General features: G+C 44.1%; 1 protein-coding gene across 3 annotated transcripts in view; it reads right to left on the bottom strand.

The window, feature by feature from the left end:
* Positions 1–19,993, bottom strand: part of LOC145356459 (inward rectifier potassium channel 16-like) — a 121,808-nt gene that overhangs the window by 76,502 nt on the left and 25,313 nt on the right. For 2 of the 3 annotated variants that reach the window (XM_080209192.1, XM_080209193.1), the window contains one exon: positions 10,222–10,299. The exons of the other annotated variant lie outside the window; for it this stretch is intronic. The gene's annotated coding sequence lies outside the window, so the exon portion shown is untranslated. The remainder of the gene's footprint in view (positions 1–10,221; positions 10,300–19,993) is intronic. 3 annotated transcript variants of the gene reach the window in all.

Raw genomic sequence — 19,993 nt, 5'->3', positions numbered from 1 at the left:
TCGTTCATGACCCTTTGTAGTTTCTTGCAGTCTTGGGTAGAGCAGGAGCATTAATGTTTAGGACCAATTTGATCATTCCTATCACCTGTATAGTCTCACTGGGTAATTAGATAATTTAACTACACTCATTTTGTATTTCAAACAATTTGGTGCAGCTCCCAATATGAGCTGTACAGTGACCAGTGGTTAGTGCTGCTCCCTCACAGCGCCAGGGACCCAGGTTCAATTTTGGCCTTGGTATGCTGTCTGTGTGGAGTTTGTACATTCTCCCCATGTCTGCACAGGTTTCCTCCCACACTCCAAAAATGTGCAGATTAGGTTCATAGGCCATGCTAAATTGCTCCTTAGTGTCCCAAAATGTGTAGGTTAGGGGGATTAGTGGGGTTACAGGGATAGGGTCTGGGTGGGATGCTCTGTCAGAGAGTTGATGGGCTGAGTGGCCTGCTTATGGATTCTACGATTATGTACTGCTCCTATCTGAGAAGTTGGTACTTTACATTGTTACCAGATCCCCATCACATTCAATCTCCCGATTGGCTTTGGTGCCCCTCTCTCTCCTTCTCTCAGTCTATCTACTGCTGCATGACAAAATGGCTGGACCCATAATATTGACTCAGTTTTTAATTTTACAGATGTTGGACTTGTATTTCCAACATTTTCTATTTTTAGCTCAGTTTAAGTATTTGTATGTTTTAATTGTTTTGTCCCAGTAGATGCAGCCTTCTGTTCTGCTCACTCATTTCCCTATCTTGACTTCTATGCTTAATCTACGCCTGCTGAAAGACTGATTATTTCTGCTATCACCATGAGGGTCAGCTAAAGATCAGCATTCTTGGACTATGAAAGCAAAGTATTTCCACACAGAGACCAGACACATCAAAGAGAGGCCTGGAATTGTCGCATTTGTCAAAAGTGGATCATTTAAGGTCCTGTGCCCAGATCACAATCAAGAAATATCTTTCTTTACCCCCGTAATTTCCTGACAATCTTTGATCACTTCCCTGTGACACCCAGAAGAGAGCTGCGGGAACAGTGAAATCTCTGTGTGATGTTGCTAAATAATAACGGAACGATTCTGATTAGCTCTGGGAAGCACTTAGTTGGTCTGCCCTACCCTGACATCAAACGATATCAGAGGCAAATGCTGTGCCTCTTTTAGGTTGTAGAATATAGCACAGGACAGTTAATTTTAAAAACACAACAAAAGCAGGCTTTGTTGGTCAATTTTGCGCACTTTGCAACAAAGATGAAAGGCTGTAATTTGGGCTCAGACCGTTTGGCTACAGCTAAAGAGGACCAATTTAATCTTAACAGGAATGCACTGACACAGTGATGAATGGAAAGCAACCTGTATCCCGAGCATATGGGCGTTTGTCAAACTTGCTCCAAGTTGCTATTCTCACATTGCCAGATTGTTGAAAGAATAAATTAATTTTTAATGATGAGTGGATCCGGGAGTACTGATTGTTGAGTGATTACTAGGTTTGGCTGCTGGATTTTAGAAAAAAATTAGATATTAGTACTTCATATTTCCTGGTTTCTGCTTTTAAGTAAGTAAACTTTAGCGATTTGAAACCATAGATTTCAGGGTGGAGCACGGATACAGATAGATCCCTTCCAATGTAACATACTCCAGACTGGACCCGACCATTCTAACATTACTGTTAAATGGATTGGACATGCTAAATTGTCCTTACTCTCCAAAGATGTATAGGTTAGGGGAATTAGTGGGGTAAATATGTAGGGTTATGGGGTTTAGAACATAGAACATTACAGCGCGGAACAGGCCCTTCGGCCCACAATGTTGCGCCGACCAGTCTTATTTTTAAAAAAAAACATTGACCCACTAATCTAAACCACTCCTTTTTCGTCCATAAACCTATCCACCAATCTCTTAAACGCCCCCAAACTAGGCGCATTTACAACTGCAGCAGGCAGGGCATTCCAGTCCCTCACCACCCTCTGGGTAAAGAACCTGCCCCTGACATCCGTCCTATAACTACCCCTCCTTAATTTAAAGCCATGCCCCCTCGTGCTAGATTTCTCCATCCGAGGAAACAGGCTATCACCATCCACCCTATCTAAACCTCTAATCATCTTATATGTTTCTATAAGATCCCCTCTTAGCCGCCTTCTTTCCAGTGAAAACAACCCCAAATCCCTCAGTCTCTCCTCATAGGACCTCCCCTGCATACCAGGCAACATCCTGGTAAACCTCCTCTGCACCCTCTCCAAAGCCTCCACATCCTTCCTGTAATGTGGGGACCAGAACTGCACACAGTACTCCAAGTGCGGCCGCACCAGAGTTGTGTACAGTTGCAACATGACGCTGCGACTCCTAAATTCAATCCCCCTACCAATAAACGCCAAGACACCGTATGCCTTCTTAACAACCTTATCTACTTGATTCCCAACTTTCAGGGATCTATGTACACATACACCTAGATCCCTCTGCTCCTCCACTCTATTCAAAGTCCTCCCGTTAGCCCTATACTCAACACATCTGTTATTCCTACCGAAATGGATTACCTCACACTTCTCCACATTAAACTCCATCCGCCACCTCGCGGCCCAGCTCTGCAACCTGTCCAAGTCACCCTGCAAACTTCGACACCCTTCCTCACAATCTACCACACCTCCGACTTTGGTGTCATCAGCAAACTTACTAATCCACCCAACTATACCCTCATCCAGATCATTAATAAAGATTACGAACAGCAGTGGCCCCAAAACAGATCCCTGAGGCACACCACTCGTAACCGAACTCCATGATGAATAATTACCATCAACCACCACCCTCTGTCTCCTATCTGCTAACCAATTCCTGATCCAAGTACCTAAATTACCACCAATCCCATACATCTGCATTTTCTGCAGAAGCATACCATGGTGAACCTTATCAAACGCCTTACTAAAATCCATATATACCACATCTACTGCCTTACCCCTATCCACCTCTTTGGTCACCTTCTCAAAGAACTCAATAAGGTTAGTAAGGCACGACCTTCCCGCTACAAAACCATGCTGACTATCTCTAATCAATTCATTACTCTCCAAATAACTATAAATCCTATCCCTAATAATTCTTTCTAAAACCTTGCCCACTACAGAAGTAAGACTCACTGGTCTATAATTCCCAGGGAAGTCTCTGCTCCCCTTCTTAAACAATGGGACAACATTCGCTGTCCTCCAATCATCCGGTACTATACCAGAGACCAACGACGACCTGAAGATCAGAGCCAGTGGCTCTGCAATCACCTCTCTTGCCTCCCATAGAATCCTAGGGTAAATCCCGTCAGGACCAGGGGACTTATCTATTTTCAACCCTTCTAGAATATCCAACACATCCTCTGTATCAACTACAATACTTTCTATTTTACACCCCTTCACCCCAGTGACCTCCTCAGCTACATTCATATCGTCCTGTGTGAACACCGAAGAGAAATAATGGTTCAATGCCTCTCCAATCTCTTCCGGTTCCACACACAACTTCCCCCTACTGTCTGTAACTGGCCCTAATCTTGCCCTGACCAACCTTCTATTCTTGACATACCTATAGAACGCCTTAGGATTCTCCTTAATCCTATCAGCCAAAGTCATCTCATGCCCTCTTCTAGCCCTTCTTAACTCCCTCTTCAACTCCCTCCTAGCCAATCTAAAGCTTTCTACTGCACTACCCGAGCCCTCAAGCCTCATCCGAACATAAGCCTCCTTCTTCTTCCTAACCAACAAATCAACTTTTTTCGTGCACCACGGTTCCCTAGCCCTACCAATTCCTCCTTGCCTGACAGGGACATACCTATCACAGACCCACAGTAGCTGCTCCTTGAACAAACTCCACATTTCAGACGTTCCTAGTCCCTGTAATCTCCTAGTCCAACCAATGCTTCCTAATTCTCTCCTAATGGCCTCATAGTTACCCTTCCCCCAGCTAAAACTACTGACCCGAGGTTCATGCCTATCCCTTTCCATCACTAAGGTGAACGTAACCGAATTGTGGTCACTATCACCAAAAAGCACACCAACTTCCAAGTCTAGCACCTGGTCTGGCTCATTTCCCAGCACCAAGTCCAATATAGCCTCACCTCTAGTTGGCCTATCTACATATTGAGTTAAAAAACCTTCCTGCACACTTTGAACAAAAACTGACCCCTCTAACGAGCTAGAGCTATAGCTATTCCAATCAATGTTAGTAAAGTTAAAATCCCCCATAACAATTACCCTATTACTTTCACTCCTAACCAGGATCGTCTCTGCAATCCTTTCCTCAACCTCTCTAGAACTTTTTGGAGGTCTATAAAAGACTCCCAACAGGGTGACCTCTCCTCTCCTATTTCTAATTTCTGCCCATACTACCTCAACAGACAAATCCTCATTAAACTTCCTCTCTGACACTATGATATAGTCCTTGACCAATAATGCTACTCCACCCCCCCTTCTACCTCCTTCTCTACTCCGACTAAAGCACTTGTACCCTGGCACCTGCAACATCCATTCCTGACCCTGCTCTATCCACGTCTCTGAAATGGCCACAACATCAAAGTCCCAGGTACTGGTCCACGCTGCAAGTTCATCCACCTTATTGCGAATACTCCTCGCGTTAAAGTATATACATTTCAAACCTCGCTCCGCCCCACCCTCACAATGCCGTGCAATGCCATCCTCTTCTATGCCCCCCTCACTTTCACCCCCTCTACCCAGGATCCCACCCCCCCTCTGAATCAGTTTAAACCACTCCGCATAGCCTTCACAAATTTACCCCCCAGGATATTTGTTCCCCTCTGGTTCAGATGTATACCATCACTCTTATAGAGATCCCATCTTCCCCAGAATGAGCCCCAATTGCTCAAGTAATTAAACCCCTCCCTCCTGCACCATCCCCTCAGCCACAAGTTCAAACTTTCCCTCTCCCTATTCCTCTCTAAACTATCCCGTGGCACAGGCAAGAGTCCAGAGATAACCACTCTGTTTGACTTGGCCTTTAGTTTCCATCCCAACTCCATGAAACTCTGCTTAATATCCCCTTCCCTTAGCCTCCCTATGTCATGTGTCCCCACATGAATTATAACTTGGGGTTGATCACCCTCTCCCCTAAGAGTCTTGAATATCCTCTCTGACACATCCCGGACCCCAGCCCCTGGTAGGCAACACACCAGCCCTGAATCCCTACCCTTACTACCAACTCTCCTATCCGTCCCTTTAACTGTAGAGTCCCCAATCACGAGGCCCAATCTCTTGCATCCCCTAGACACCTGAGCTTTTACAATAGGCTCACCCCCAGAGTCCTGCTCCCTCTGGCTATCCCCAGTTGATGCTTCCTCAACTGTAGCCTCCAGGACCGAAAACCTATTTTGGAGGGGAACAGCCCCAGGGGATTCTCCTCCCACATGCTTCTTTCCCCTCCTCTTGACATTGACCCAAGACTGATTACTAGGAGTGACTATTTCCTTAAAACTCCTATCAATGTCTCTCTCAGCCTCACGAATTACGCGGAGCTCATCTAATACCACCTCCAGCTCCTTAACACGCTCCTCCAGAACCTGGACCTGGGTGAGATGCTCTGTGAGAAGTCAGTGCAGACTCAATGGGCTGAATGACCACCTTCTACACTGCAGCGATTCTATGATGATTACCGTGGCCAGCATTTCATTTATTATCCACAATACACTTCAACACATCCACAACTTTGCTTCTTATAATCTAGCTTACATTGAGTTCCATTTGCCCAGTACATTATATTTGTTGACATACATTCCTCCTCAAATTGACAATTCTCATTCTTGTGTTAAACTCCTTCCTCCTTAATCCTGTAACCACCTCCAGCCTTACAACCCTCCAAGTCTCTGCACTCCTCCAGTGGTAGCCTCCTGATCAACCCCAGTTTTCTTTGTCCCATCAAAGGTGACCATGTCTTCAGCTATTAAGTTTAAGTTTGCTTATTTATTGTCACAAGTAGGCTTAAATTAACACCGCAATGAAGTAACTGTGAAAACCCCAAGTTGCCACCCTCTGGCACCTATATTCAGCTGCATTGAGGGAGAATTTAGCCTGGCCAATGCACCTAACTAGCACATCTTTCAGACTGTGGGAAACCAGAGCACTCAGAGGAAACCCACGCAAACATGGGGAACATGCCAACTCTGCACAGACAATGACCCAAGACAGGAATCGAACCCAGGTCCCTGGTGATATGAGGCACCAGTGCTAACCACTGTGTCATTCTTTCCTCAAACATTTCCTCCTCTTTGCCTGTCTCTTCTCATCTAAGATGCTACAACATTGACAAATATCCAGCAAAGTATAAGCTTGAACAAATATCTCCTGTCCACAAAAAACAGGACAACTCCAAACCAACCCAGCTACCTTCCAACAGTCTTCTCTCAGTCACCAACAAAGTGATGGAAGTTATCATCCACAGCACTATAGAATCTACAGTGCAGAAAGAGGCCATTTGACCCATCGAGCTTGCACTAACAACAGTCCCATTCAAGTCCTATCGCTGCAAGTCTCCTAATCACCCTGACACACTAAGGGACAATTTAGCATGGCCAAATAACCTAACCAGCACATCTTTGGATTGTGGGAGGAAACTGGAGTACTCGGAGGAAACCCACAGAGACATGGAGAGAATGTGCACCAATACAGATAGTCACTTGAGGCCAGAATTGAACCCGAGTTCCTTGTGTTGTGAGGCAGCAGTGCGAACCATTGTGCCACCTTGCCACCCCTATCGCACTGTCTCCATTGCTTAGTTTGAATTCTGCCAGGATTATTCAGATCCAGACCTCATTATAGACCTGCTTTAAACATCGAGCTCACAACCACCTTCTCAAGGACAATTAGGGATGTGTGAGTCCTATGTGGTTAGCAATGCCCACATCCTATCATTGAAGAAATAAGAAGGAACGTCAGTACACCTGACCATTAGGAGCATGGATGTATAATCTGCTGTGGCCGTGTATTCAATTACCACTTTTATTGTGCTTCTCATCACAGATGGTGGCTGTCACCTCCAATCTGTGCAAAATCGGAGAAAGCCAACAGTTGAATATTTAAAAATGTCCCAGTTTGTACACACTAACGGCGGGACACAGAAAATGGTGTCTTCTGGTCCTCAACCCCTGCACGCGTGCATTGCATGTTGAAACCTTTGATCTTTTCAAATCCATGCAAATGAGCCCATCTCACAGCTCACTTTACACAGTTATTTTGAAAGTGAAGTCTCCAATGTGTTGAAATTGAATAGTAATTTGCGTCAAAATTGGCAATCTCAGCTCAGAGAGGCCAGAGTGCCGGTGCTGTGGAAAATACATTAATGTCACAGCAGGGATTTTTTTTTGGAAATTAAGGCTGAGGCACATTGGCAGGACAGAGCAGAAAGAGCTTTTCTTGGCATTTAACCATGACTTGAAGGTGCTTGCTGCAGAAGCTAGGGGGTTTTTGAAATGGAAAGTATTTTAAATTCCCCAGCAATCAGCATAATCAGCACATAATCTATATAAAAGAAAGAGTTTCAGCAGTATTCAAATGCTCTTGAAGATCAGCCTTCCTGATCTTGGAAGATTGTCACTGAATGCAACAATGTTTTAGATGAACTATAGATGAACTAATCTCCACGCTTGTGTAATATTCCATAATTCAGAAAGAAGACACTCTAGCTATTGGTTACAATTCAACTTTGCTTTTCTGTGAATGAGGAAGAGCTCAGTCACTGCAAAAAGGAAGGAAATCTGATTCAGAGATCCCACATAAACATAATCCTTCACGTAGGTATTAAAATTGGCACAGAATGTTTCACAAAATATACCCCGGAGATTCGATGCTCCAACATGCTCTGTTCATGATACACCCGGAGTAATGTTACAATCTCACACTCCCACAAGAGGGCCATTGGTCTATGGAGTTGTAATCTATTTTCATCCTCCCCGCTGGAAATGCAAAGCTCTGGAATAGCTTCTTAACTACATTTGTGTTTTCTATCTGAATAAGTCATTAAAGACTAGATCCAAAATCACAGCTTCTACTTCCTATAATTTGAGTTTTAGTGTACCTGCCATGTATCATAGGGTGTCATGGAATCATAGAGTACAGAAGGAGGCCATTTGGCCCATTGAGTCTGCACTGACCACAATCCCACCCAGGCCCTATACCCATAACCCCACCATTTACCCTAGCTAGAACCTCTGATATTAAGGGGCAATTTAGCATGGCTAATCTACCTAACCTGCACATCTTTGGACTGTGGGAGGAAACCAGAGCACCCGAAAGAAACCCACGCAGGCACGGGAAGAATGTGCAAACTCCCCACAGACAGTCACCCAAGCCAAGAATCGAACCTAGGTCGCTTGCGCTGTGAGGGAGCAGTGCTAACTACTGTGCTACTCTGCAATGAACAGAACCGATGTACTTTTGGACAGGAGGTACTTTGCTCAACATGTGCCATTCGTTTCACAGTATTAGTGGTTTGGGGAGAATTGAACAAATGCTTTGTGGTTAGGAGAGAAGGGAACCTGTAAATACAGGGAACAGGGGACATCATTAGAATTTCTTTGCTCTGTTTGCTGCCCGGCACCCAGCTAAATGGACAGGCTGAGCAGCTGTCAGGCAGGGGGGCTTGTGTCCTGTTCTGTCAGATGAACATAATGCATCCCACATTATCATTCCATCCTGGCCATCATCATCAGAACAGATTGCCTGATCATATTTCTGTTTGTGAGATTTTACTGTGTATAAATTGGCTACCGCATTTTTCTATGTTAAAACAGGGTCTGCATTTTGTAAAGTATTTGCTATGACTTGTGGCTATGAAAGTCACTATATGATTACAAGTTTTTCTTCTTCCGCATGCAAAGAAGATTGTCTCTTGGGTGGCACGGTGGCACAATGGTTAGCACAGCTATCTTTCGGCGCCCCAGGAACTGGGGTTCGATTCCCAGCTTGGGTGACTGTCTGAGTGGAGTTTGCATGTTCTTCCCTTGTCTGCATGGGTTTCCTCCGGGTACTATGGTTTCTTCTCATGGTCCAAAGACGTGTGGGTTAGATGGATTGGCTATGCTAAATTGCTCCTTAGTGTCAGGGGGAGTAGCTAAAGTAAATGCAGGGCATTATAGGGATAGGACCTGGTTGGGATTGTGATCAGTGCAGACTCGATGGGCCGAATGATCTCCCTCTGCACTCTAGGATTCTATGATGACAAGTAATACACCTGTAACTTGGAGTTATGCATAAGCATGACCTCTACTCCACTATAACAAAAACAGAAAATGCTGGAAAATCTTAGCAGATCTGACAGCATCTGTGGAAAGAGAATAGAGCCAATGTTTCTAGTTTGGCTGACCCTTTGTCAGAATGAAGGGCCTGATGAAGGATCATCCAGGCTTGAAATGTTGGCTCTATTCTCTCTCCACAGATGCTGTCAGACCTGTTGAGATTTTCTAGCCTTTTCTGTTTTCGTTTCAGATTTCAGCATCTGTAGTATTTTGCTTTTATCTATTCTACCATACTAGGCTGCAGTTTAAGGTGAGAGGGGAGAGATGCAAAAGGGTCCAGAGAAGCAGTTGTTTCACGCAGAGGACGGTGAGTTTCTGGAACAAGCTGCCAGAGGTAGTAATAGAGGTGGCTACAATTTTGCCTTTTAAAAAGCATTCAGACAGTTACATGGGTAAGATGGGTATAGAGGGGATATGGGCCAAACATGGGCAATTGGGACTAGCTTAGTGGTGAAAAAAAGGGCCTGTTTCCATGCTGTAATCCGCTACGACTCTATATGGATACTTAGAGAAGGAAGGAAAATAAATCTCAGATATAAGTGACCTAAAGGCTAAATTTAACTCTGAGAACCTATTTTTTAGCATGAAAGTGGAAATGTGGAATATTGTTTTCAAGCTTTCCTAAATAGATAAAATAAATGCAAACTCCATGCGTGGAAAAGTGAGAGGAAATATTGCCCTGAGTGAGTTTGATGGGTTTGTTTGTGGCAACAAACTGTCAGGACTCTAGTTGCCATTATTGAACACCAGTGATTTAAGTGCCTTTGACCTTCACAGTTATCTGAGTGATTCCCCTGGTGGGAACAAATGGCCTTTGAATCTAACAGATTTCAAATGGTGATAAATAGAATTTTTAACAAGACTGAGAAAGGGATCATGAGAATGTCAATGATGTTTTTCATTATCAGTATTACTTAGATTCTGAAAAATAAAAGTCAAAGTGTTGACATACCTGAAATCAGAGATGAAGGTCAGAACACACAGCAGAGATGATATTGATGACTGTTTACAAGCAACTAACAGCATCTAACTGTGAAAATAATAATACTATTAAAAAATTCTCACAGCTCCCATTACACATGCTGGTATAATCCCTTTGCCGCATCCTTGGCAATGGTCAACTCCTAGGCTCAGGGTCTTCACGTAGTCACTTCCAGTGAAGGTCCCTTCCATCAAAAGACATTAAGTAAAACCTTTTATTCATGTAATCTTACCTCAAATACCATTATGGGAAATAAATCTTTCAAAACTATCCCGATCCGTGTAGGTGGCGCAATGATGTGATTGTCAATGTGCGTGGGTGATCTGTTTTTGACAACAAAATAGCCACAAATAATGGACTTTCTGACCTAGAAATTTTAATGCCTGGCACTCTCTTAATGGTGGGGAAATGGGACATTATTCAAGGTTTCATGCCTAGAATTTCTCGATTAACAGCCCATTATTTTGTGGCTATTTTGTCCTCGGAATGTTGAAATGGTGATCAACGTCTGTTACTGATCACCCAATCACATTCGCAATCACATCTCTACCTACTTACGCATATCAATAATATTTTACATGATTTACTTGACATTAAGATAATTGACATAAGATTACACTATAGCAAAGACTGTATTTGATCGAATTTGAAAACTTCAATAATGATTTATGTTCTATGAAATAGAATTCATATAAAAATTTGACAAGATCCCTCATGGCAGACTGGTGCATTGCTGCATGCCCTCAGTGCTGCACTGGAGTGTCAGCCTGGAAGTTGAGATAAAGTCCTGAAGTAGGATTTGAACTCAAAACCTCTCAATTCAGAAGAGTGCTATCAACTACTTACACTGAAATGTTTATCTGGCCAATTCCTGGGATGGCAGGACAGTCATATAAGGAGAGACCAAGTTAGTTAGCATTATATTCATTGGAGTGAGAGAGGATCCCATAGAAACTTACATTTCTAACAGGATTAGAGAGGATATATTTAGAAAGAATGATCCTGATGGTGTGGGTGTCCAGAACTAATGGTCATAGTTTGAAGATAAGCAGCTGAAGTGAAGAAAAATTTCCTTACCCAGAGAGTGGTGAATCTGTGGATTTCACTGCCACAGAAAGTAGTTGAGGCCAAAATATTGTGTGATTTCAAGAAGGAATTAGATGGAGCTCTTGGGCAAAAAGGATCAAGGGATATGGGAGGGGGAAGGGGGGATCAGGATATTGAATTTGATGATCAGCCATGATCAAAATGAATGGCAGAACAGGCTCGAAAGGCTGAATGGCCTATTCCTGCTGCTATTTTCAATACTTGTATGCTGGAGTCTTATTTCAAGCTCCATTATCTAGTATTGGTCTTCCAAATTTCTTGAAATAATTTTACCATCATGATCAATAATTTAATAACAAAATCTGCTAAGTTTCATCAATTACCATTGGGTCCTATATAAAGACTTTTTATCTGTTATACTTATTGTTTCTGAAATGGACGCTGCCAGTAGTGATTCAGGAAGTTTGAGTACAGAATACAACAGGTATCAGTCGATGGAGAACAGGTTAATGGAGATAACAAAAACAAAACACTCCAGTAAAATGGGTGGCTGATTTTCCATCACTTTTTTTTTGCCCTATGATAAATATTAAATTTAGCCTCAGGAAATGGCCATATGACAAAATATTATAATTATGATGTTATCATTTGATGAACAGGAGACAGAGCGACATTAGTAATGCACAATATATGAATCACAGACATTACAGGAAAGACCCAAACTCATTAACATGTGAGTTATGATCTTACCACCTTACCACCGCCATCAATCATTGGAAAATAGTGTGAGTTGCTAAAAATCAGATTAGTGCCCATTGCCAAATGGTTCACTATCTTCCCGGCTCCCCATTTCATGGAACCGCTTGGCGCCCAAAGTGGGCATGAAGCTTGTTGGCATAAATTTGACTGGATTTCAATATCATTAGCGAGCTTGGTATGCAATTCTCCTGTTTTCTGAATGTTTCCCACCTCACTAATGAATTGATTAGAAATAGTCAGCATGGTTTTGTAGCGGGTAGGTCGTGCCTTACTAACCTTATTGAGTTTTTTGAGAAGGTGACCAAAGAGGTGGATGGGGGCAAGGCAGTTGACGTGTTATATATGGATTTTAGTAAGGCGTTCGATAAGGTTCACCATGGTAGGCTTCTGCAGAAAATGCAGATGAATGGGATTGTGGGTAATCTAAGAAGTTGGATCAGGAATTGGCTATCAGATAGGAGACAGAGGGTGGTGGTTGATGGTAAATATTCATCATGGAGTTCGGTTACGAGTGGTGTGCCTCAGGGATCTGTTTTGGGGCCACTGTTGTTTGTAATCTTTATTAATGATCTGGATGAGGGTATAGTTGGGTGGATTAGTAAATTTGCTGATGACACCAAAGTCGGAGGTGTGGTAGATTGTGAGGAAGGGTGTCATAGTCTGCAGGGAGACTTAGATAGGTTGCAGAGCTGGGCGGAGAGGTGGCGGATGGAATTTAATGCGGAAAAGTGTGAGGTAATTCACTTTGGTAGGAGCAACAGATGTGTCGAGTATAGGGCTAACGGGAGGACTTTGAATAGTGTGGATGAACAGAGGGATCTAGGTGTATGTGTACATAGATCCCTGAAAGTTGGGAATCAAGTAGATAAGGTTGTTAAGAAGGCATACGGTGTCTTGGCGTTTATTGGTAGGGGGATTGAATTTAGGAGTCGCAGCGTCATGTTGCAACTGTACACTACTCTGGTGCGGCCGCACTTGGAGTACTGTGTGCAGTTCTGGTCCCCACATTACAAGAAGGATGTGGAGGTTTTGGAGAGGGTGCAGAGGAGGTTTACTAGGATGTTGCCTGGTATGGTGGAGAGGTCCTATGAGGAGAGACTGAGGGATTTAGGGTTGTTTTCGTTGGAAAGAAGGCGGCTAAGAGGGGATCTTATTGAAACATATAAGATGATTAGATAGGGTGGACAGTGATAGCCTTTTTCCTTGGATGGAGAAAGCTAGCACGAGGGGGCTTGGCTTTAAATTAAGGGGGGGTAGCTACAGGATGGATGTCAGGGGTAGGTTCTTTACCCAGCGGGTGGTGAGGGATTGGAATGCCCTGCCTGCTGCAGTTGTAAATGCGCCTAGTTTGGGGGCGTTTAAGAGATCTGTGGATAGGTTTATGGACGAAAAGGGATTGGTATAGGCTAGTGGGTCATTGTTTTTGTAACTGGTCGGCGCAACATCGTGGGCCGAAGGGCCTGTTCTGCGCTGTAATGTTCTATGTTCTATGTTCACTGGCATGAGGTCATGCTGAAGTGAATCACTCTTGCTCTATCAAAGTATGTTTCAGGTGCGTGGCAAGCAGGAGCGAGGAAGTGAGTACCACTGAGCACCAACCTCTGGAGTGCAGGGAGAGATCTCAGCCACTGCCATGGTACAGGATGGGCTGGGGGGCTTGTGTGGGTGCAGGGATTTGGAGAGCTCGTGCCAGTGTGGGGGTCCTCAGGTTGGGGGTTGTCCCCACTTGGGGGTCATGTTGTGTGCATTTTTTGCTGGCCACTGCATGACCTCCAAGGGGTTGCTTGTGAGGTAGAGTCCCAACCCCACTGATGTCACTATGGTTACCCTGCCATCTGTCTGCTGGACAGGCTCTGTGGCTGACTGCTGGCATTCCATCCCAGGCCCCGCTGACAGAAACAAGAACCAGGTCTGGCAGCTGTTGCCCCAATCAGGGAAGGTCGGTAGGTACTAACACAGCTTCTCACAGTGCATGGATTCTGTCAAGCTCCCTATAATTCTACAATGGCTACCCATCTAAGAACATAAGAACATAAGAAATAGGAGCAGGAGTAGGCCATCTAGCCCTTCGAGCCTGCCCCACCATTCAATAAGGTCATGGCTGATCTGAAGTGGATCAGTTCCACTTTCCCGCTTTCTCCCCATAACCCTTAACCCCCTTGTCTGTCAAAAACCTATCTACCCGTGTCTTAAATATATTTAGCGAGGTAGCCTCCACCACTTCAACAGGCAGAGAATTCCAGAGATTCACCATCCTTTGAGTGAAGAAGTTCCTCCTCAACTCCGTTCTAAATTGCCTCTTCCCCCTTATCTTGAGGCTGTGCCCTCTAGACCTGCTGCCTTTCCTGAGCGGGAAGAATCTCTCTACCTCTACCCTATCCATCCCTTTCATTATCTTATATGTCTCTATAAGATCCCCCCTCATCCTTCTAAACTCCAACGAGTACAGACCCAGTCTATTTAGTCTCTCTTCATAGTCCAACCCCCTCATCTCTGGAGTCTAACCCCCTCATCTCCGGGGAGATCTCATGCTTGTCATGAGGGTGCTCCTTCACTATCGGTCTGAACTGCAAACCATTCCTGGAAACCATCGCACCAGGCATCCATGAGCACCTGGGATAAATAACAACATGGATTGTCTACGTCCTCTTTCCCACTTACCCCCCACCCCCAGAGTGATTCATGAGGCTACTGAGGAGGAAGGGGGAGACATCCATCCACTGCAAGGCCAACCAAGGCCAGAGGCTGCAACAGGTGGACAAGGGCCATTGCTTGGGGTGGCACACTGGCACAGTGGTTCACACTACTGCTTCACAGCATGAGAGACCCGGATTCAATTCCCAGTTTGGGTCACTGTCTGTGCAGAGTCTGCATGGGTTTCCTCCAGTTGCTCCAATTTCCTCCCACACTCTGAAAGATGTGCTGGTTAGGTTCATTGGCCATGCAAAATTCTACCTCCAGTGTACCCAAACAGGCGCCAGAGTGTGGCTATTAGGGGATTTTCACAGTAATTTTACTGCAGAGTTAATATAAGCCAACTTCATAGAATCTCTACAATTCAGAAGAACACCATTCAGCCCATTGAGTCTGCACTGACCACAATCCCATCCAGGCCCTATCCTCGTCATCCCATGTATTTACCCGGCTAATCCCCCGATACTAGGGTCAATTTAGCATGGTCAATCAATCTAATCCGCACATCTTTGGACTGTGGAGGGAAACCGGAGCACCCGGAGGAATCCCAAGCAGACACGGGGAGAATGTGCAAACTTCACATAGACAGTGACACAAGCCAGGGATCAAACCCGAGTTCCTTGCGCTGTGAGGCAGCAGTATTAATCACTGTGCCACGGTGCTGCCCAACCTGTGACTAATAAATAAACTTTAACATAAGAACATAAGAACATAAGAAATAGGAGCAGGAGTAGGCCAACTAGCCCTTCGAGCCTGCCCCGCCATTCAATAAGATCATGGCTGATCTGTCGTGGCTCAGGTCCACATTCCCGCCCTCTCCCCATAACCCTTAATCCCCTCTCTCATCAAAAACCCATCAACCCGCGTCTTAAAAATATTTAGCGAGGCAGCCTCCACCACTTCAACGGGCAGAGAATTCCAGAGATTCACCACCCTTTGAGTGAAGAAGTTCCTCCTCAACTCTGTTCTAAACCGCCCCCCCCTTTATCTTGAGGCTATGCCCCCTAGTCCTACTATCCTTTCTGAGCGGGAAGAGTCTCTCCACCTCTATCCTATCCATCCCATTCATCATCTTATACGTCTCAATGAGATTTCCCCTCATTCTTCTAAACTCTAATGAGTACAAGCCAAATCTATTCAGCCTCTCCTCATAGCTCAACCCCCTCAACTCCGGCATCAGTCTAATAAACCTCTGCACTCCCTCCAAGGCCAAAATATCCTTGCATAAGTACGGCGCCCAAAACTGCACACAGTACTCCAGCTGCGGCCTCACCAATGCCCTATACAGCCGCAGCAAGACCTCCCTACTTTTATATTCAATCCCCCTCGCGATGAAGGCCAGCATCCCATTCGCCTTCCTGACCACCTGCTGCACCTGCAAGCTGGGTTTTTGCGACTCATGCACAAGGACCCTGAGGTCCCTCTGCACCGTCGCCTGCTGCAGTTTTTCTCCACGTAAGTAATAATCCTTCCTACCATTATTCCTACCAAAGTGGACCACCTCGCACTTGCCAACATTAAATTCCATTTGCCATTTCCTGGCCCATTCGCCCAGCCTATCTAGGTCCTTCTGTAGACTCTCCCCACCCTCCGCACAATTTGCCTTTCCACCAATTTTGATGTCATCAGCAAATTTCGACACCCTACACTTGGTTCCCTCCTCCAGATCATCTATATAAATGGTAAATAGCTGAGGCCCCAGCACCGACCCCTGGGGCACTCCACTAGTCACCATCCGCCAATCCGAATAGCACCCATTGACCCCCACTCTCTGCCTCCTATTTGACAACCAGTCCTCTATCCACGCTAACACCCTACCCCCAACTCCATGCCCCCTGACCTTCTGCAATAACCTCTTGTGAGGTACCTTGTCAAACGCCTTCTGAAAATCAAGAAAGACCACATCCACCGGCTCTCCTCTATCCACCGCCCTAGACACATCCTCATAGAACTCCAGTAAATTTGTCAGACACGACTTCCCTTTAACGAAACCGTGCTGCGTCTACTCTATCAAGCAGTTCCCCTCAAGATGCCTCGCTATTTCCTCCTTGATGACGGATTCTAACATTTTACCTACAACAGACGTTAAACTAACAGGCCTATAATTCCCCGCCTTTTGCCTGGCACCCTTCTTAAACAACGGCATAACATTAGCCGTTTTCCAATCTTCCGGCACTTCCCCGGAATCCAGCGATGTCTGGAAAATAACCACCAAGGCATCCACTATCACCTCCGCCATTTCTTTCAGGACCCTTGGATGCATTCCATCCGGTCCTGGGGACTTGTCCACAATCAGCCCCTCCAGTCTGTCGAGCACCACCTCTCTAGTAACAGTAATATCTTCGAGACCCTCCAGTCCTACCACCTTTCCATCTCTAACATCCGGCAAATTATTCACGTCCTCCTCCGTGAAGACCGAAACAAAAAAGTTATTCAAGACCTCAGCCATTTCCCCATCCCCTACCACTAAGTCCCCCTTCTCATCCTCTAAGGGACCAACGTTCACCCTAGCCAGCCTTTTCCTTTTTATATATTTATAAAAACTCTCGCTATCCTTTTTTATATTAAGCGCTAGCCCAGCTTCATAGTTTCTCCTACCCTTCTTTATCAACTTCTTTGTCAATCTTTGTTGACGTTTAAACCTCTCCCAATCCTCTTCTTGCCCACTACTCTTAGCTACTCTAAACGCCTCCGCTTTTAATTTAACACTTTACTTTTACTTTAGGATGCGGATGTCCGTCAGAAGCATTATTCGGGCGGATTTGTAAATACACAAAAATAACTGAAATGAGAATGCACCGTGATCTCTTTAAACAGGTGATATCTGTATACTAAACTGAAAGCAGTACAATCAAATCATTGTTTTGCTCAGGAGTGTTTGGGCACTGGAGAAGGGAAGAGGTTAAAAAGATGGTGGTTTATGTCCAGTGATTGCAGGAAGAGGTGCTTTAGGACAGGATGGAAGCATTAGAAGTGAAGTTTACTGCTGACATCAGGCTGGAGGTGGCAGGAATGATCTAACAAAATAAGCAGCAAGAAAGGAGAAGCAACTCATGAAAATTGAAACTGAGGTGTTTGTTAACGTTAGCAGAAAAGTTTGACCATTTTCTTTTATAAGTTGGCCCTGTGGAAAGCCCTGTAGGTGAAGGCTCACACTCTGAGCTTTCTCCCTACTCAGCTGCTTAGTCTGACAGCTGTTGAATGACGATTTACAATACCCGCAGTCTTCACCCTTTTCCCCCAACCCTCCACCCTCATCTTCACCCTTGTCTTCATTCTCCTTTTCTAACTCAATAATAATGCCCTTGTTCAGACAGTCATTGAGGTGTAGCGTGTGGATGAGTCAGCTGAAAAGTATGATTCGTAAACATTTAACTTTGCATTATGGGGTAGTGGGGTGGATTTCCAGAAATTTCTAGAAACTTCCAGATGGTTGCCAAACAGATTGTGACTTAGAACTGCGTGCGACACAAACAGAAGAGAACATTGGGCATTATCTATGCATTCTGTATATTAAGTGTTACTACATCTGTACTATATTCATCAGTCCACTTTAATACAATGGGGTGAATTTTACCATCCTGCCCACCATGGGAATCGGAGTGGACGAGGGTTAGAGCATGGAAAGGTCCGTTGACCCCGGGACTTTCTGGTTTTGGGGTAAGCGAGGCCAGAAAATCCCACCCAATGTCTAATTTATATGATGCAATGTACAATATCTTTCTAGTGAAATCCAAAGTTGATCTAATGCTGTGGTTCGTGAGTTAAAATAAGAGATTATGTTTTGCAAGGGTGAATTTCTGTAAAGCTTGTCCTGCTTTTTTACTCTAACTGGGGATTCTATGGGTCTCTCAACTGCTAATGCACTGGAACAAGCAAGATATGGTTGCCAACTCTGATTGCCAGTAGCAGTGATTATTAATTAGAAATTAATTAAGAAAAACATGGCTTTGTATCTGAATGCATGCAGCATTCACAACAAAACAGATGGATTAACAGTTCAAACAGAAATAAATATGCATGATTTGAGAACATTTATAGAGACATGGCTGTAAGATGTCAAACAGTGGGACTTTAACAGGTGATGAATCACCAGAACCTGAGGAAATCCATCTTTGGGCCTTAGAAGAAGTGGTTGCAGATTTGGTAAACATATTAGTCATAATTATCTGAAATTCCTTAGATTCTGGGTTCGTAACAGATTGTAAAGTATCACATACAACTCCTCTATTCAAGAAAAGAGGAAAACAAAAAGCAAGTAACTGTAGGCCAGTTGCCTAACAGGGAAAAACTGAACTATTGTAAAATTTAAAGTGTCACAAGTTGGCTTACATTAACACTGCAGTGAAGTTACTGTGAAAGGCTATAGCAGGGTACTCAGAAAATCTTAATGCAATAAGGAAGAGTCAACATGGTTTTTGTAAAAGAGAATTCATGAATAATTTATTCAAGTTCTTTGAGGTAGGAACATGCATCACGGATAAAAGGGAACCTGTAGATGTAGTGTCCGTGGATTAAGGTGCCACATCAAAGGTTGTAATATAAGAGCGCATGACGTAGGAGGTAACACATTAGTATGGATAAAGTGTTGGTTAGGTAGTAGACGGGGGGATAAATAGATCTTTTTTGGATTGACAAGCTGTAACCAGTGGAGTGCCAGAGGAATAAGTTCTGGAGCTTCAACTATTTACAATCAATATCAATGATTTGGATGAAGGGATTGAATGGATGGTGGCTAAATTTGCTGATAACACAAAGCTAGACAGAAAAGTAAATTGTGAAAAGGGCATACAAAGGGATTTAGGTAAGTTAAATGAATAGGAAAAACAGCATTTGGAGTATAATGTGAAAAATATGAACTTGCCCACTTTGGCAGGAAGAATAGAAAAGCAATGTTATTTAAACAAAAGGAGAGATTGCAGAACGCTGCCACTCAGAGAGATTTGGACATCCTGTTACGTGAATCGCAAAAAGTTGGTATGCAGATACAGTAAGTGATTAAGCAAACAGAATGTTGTTGTTTATTGCAGGGCAAATGCAATGTAAAAGCAGGCATATTTTGTATAGGGGTTGTGAAACAACATCTGGAATAGTGTGTACATTTTGCGTCTCCTTATTTAAGAAAGGACATTTTTTTTTGGACAACTGTGAGATAATGCATTTTGTAAGGTCTACTACAATCATACAGTAAATGGCAAGATCCTTAACAATATTGATAGGTGAAGGGATCTGAGTATACAGG

This window comes from Carcharhinus amblyrhynchos, chromosome 21, assembly GCF_965287045.1.
Source record: "Carcharhinus amblyrhynchos chromosome 21, sCarAmb.v2.hapA, whole genome shotgun sequence".
In the NCBI taxonomy this organism is placed as follows: Eukaryota; Metazoa; Chordata; class Chondrichthyes; order Carcharhiniformes; family Carcharhinidae; genus Carcharhinus; species Carcharhinus amblyrhynchos.
The sequence above is the reverse complement of the archived record's forward strand: the minus strand, read 5'-3'. Positions and strand labels throughout refer to the sequence as shown.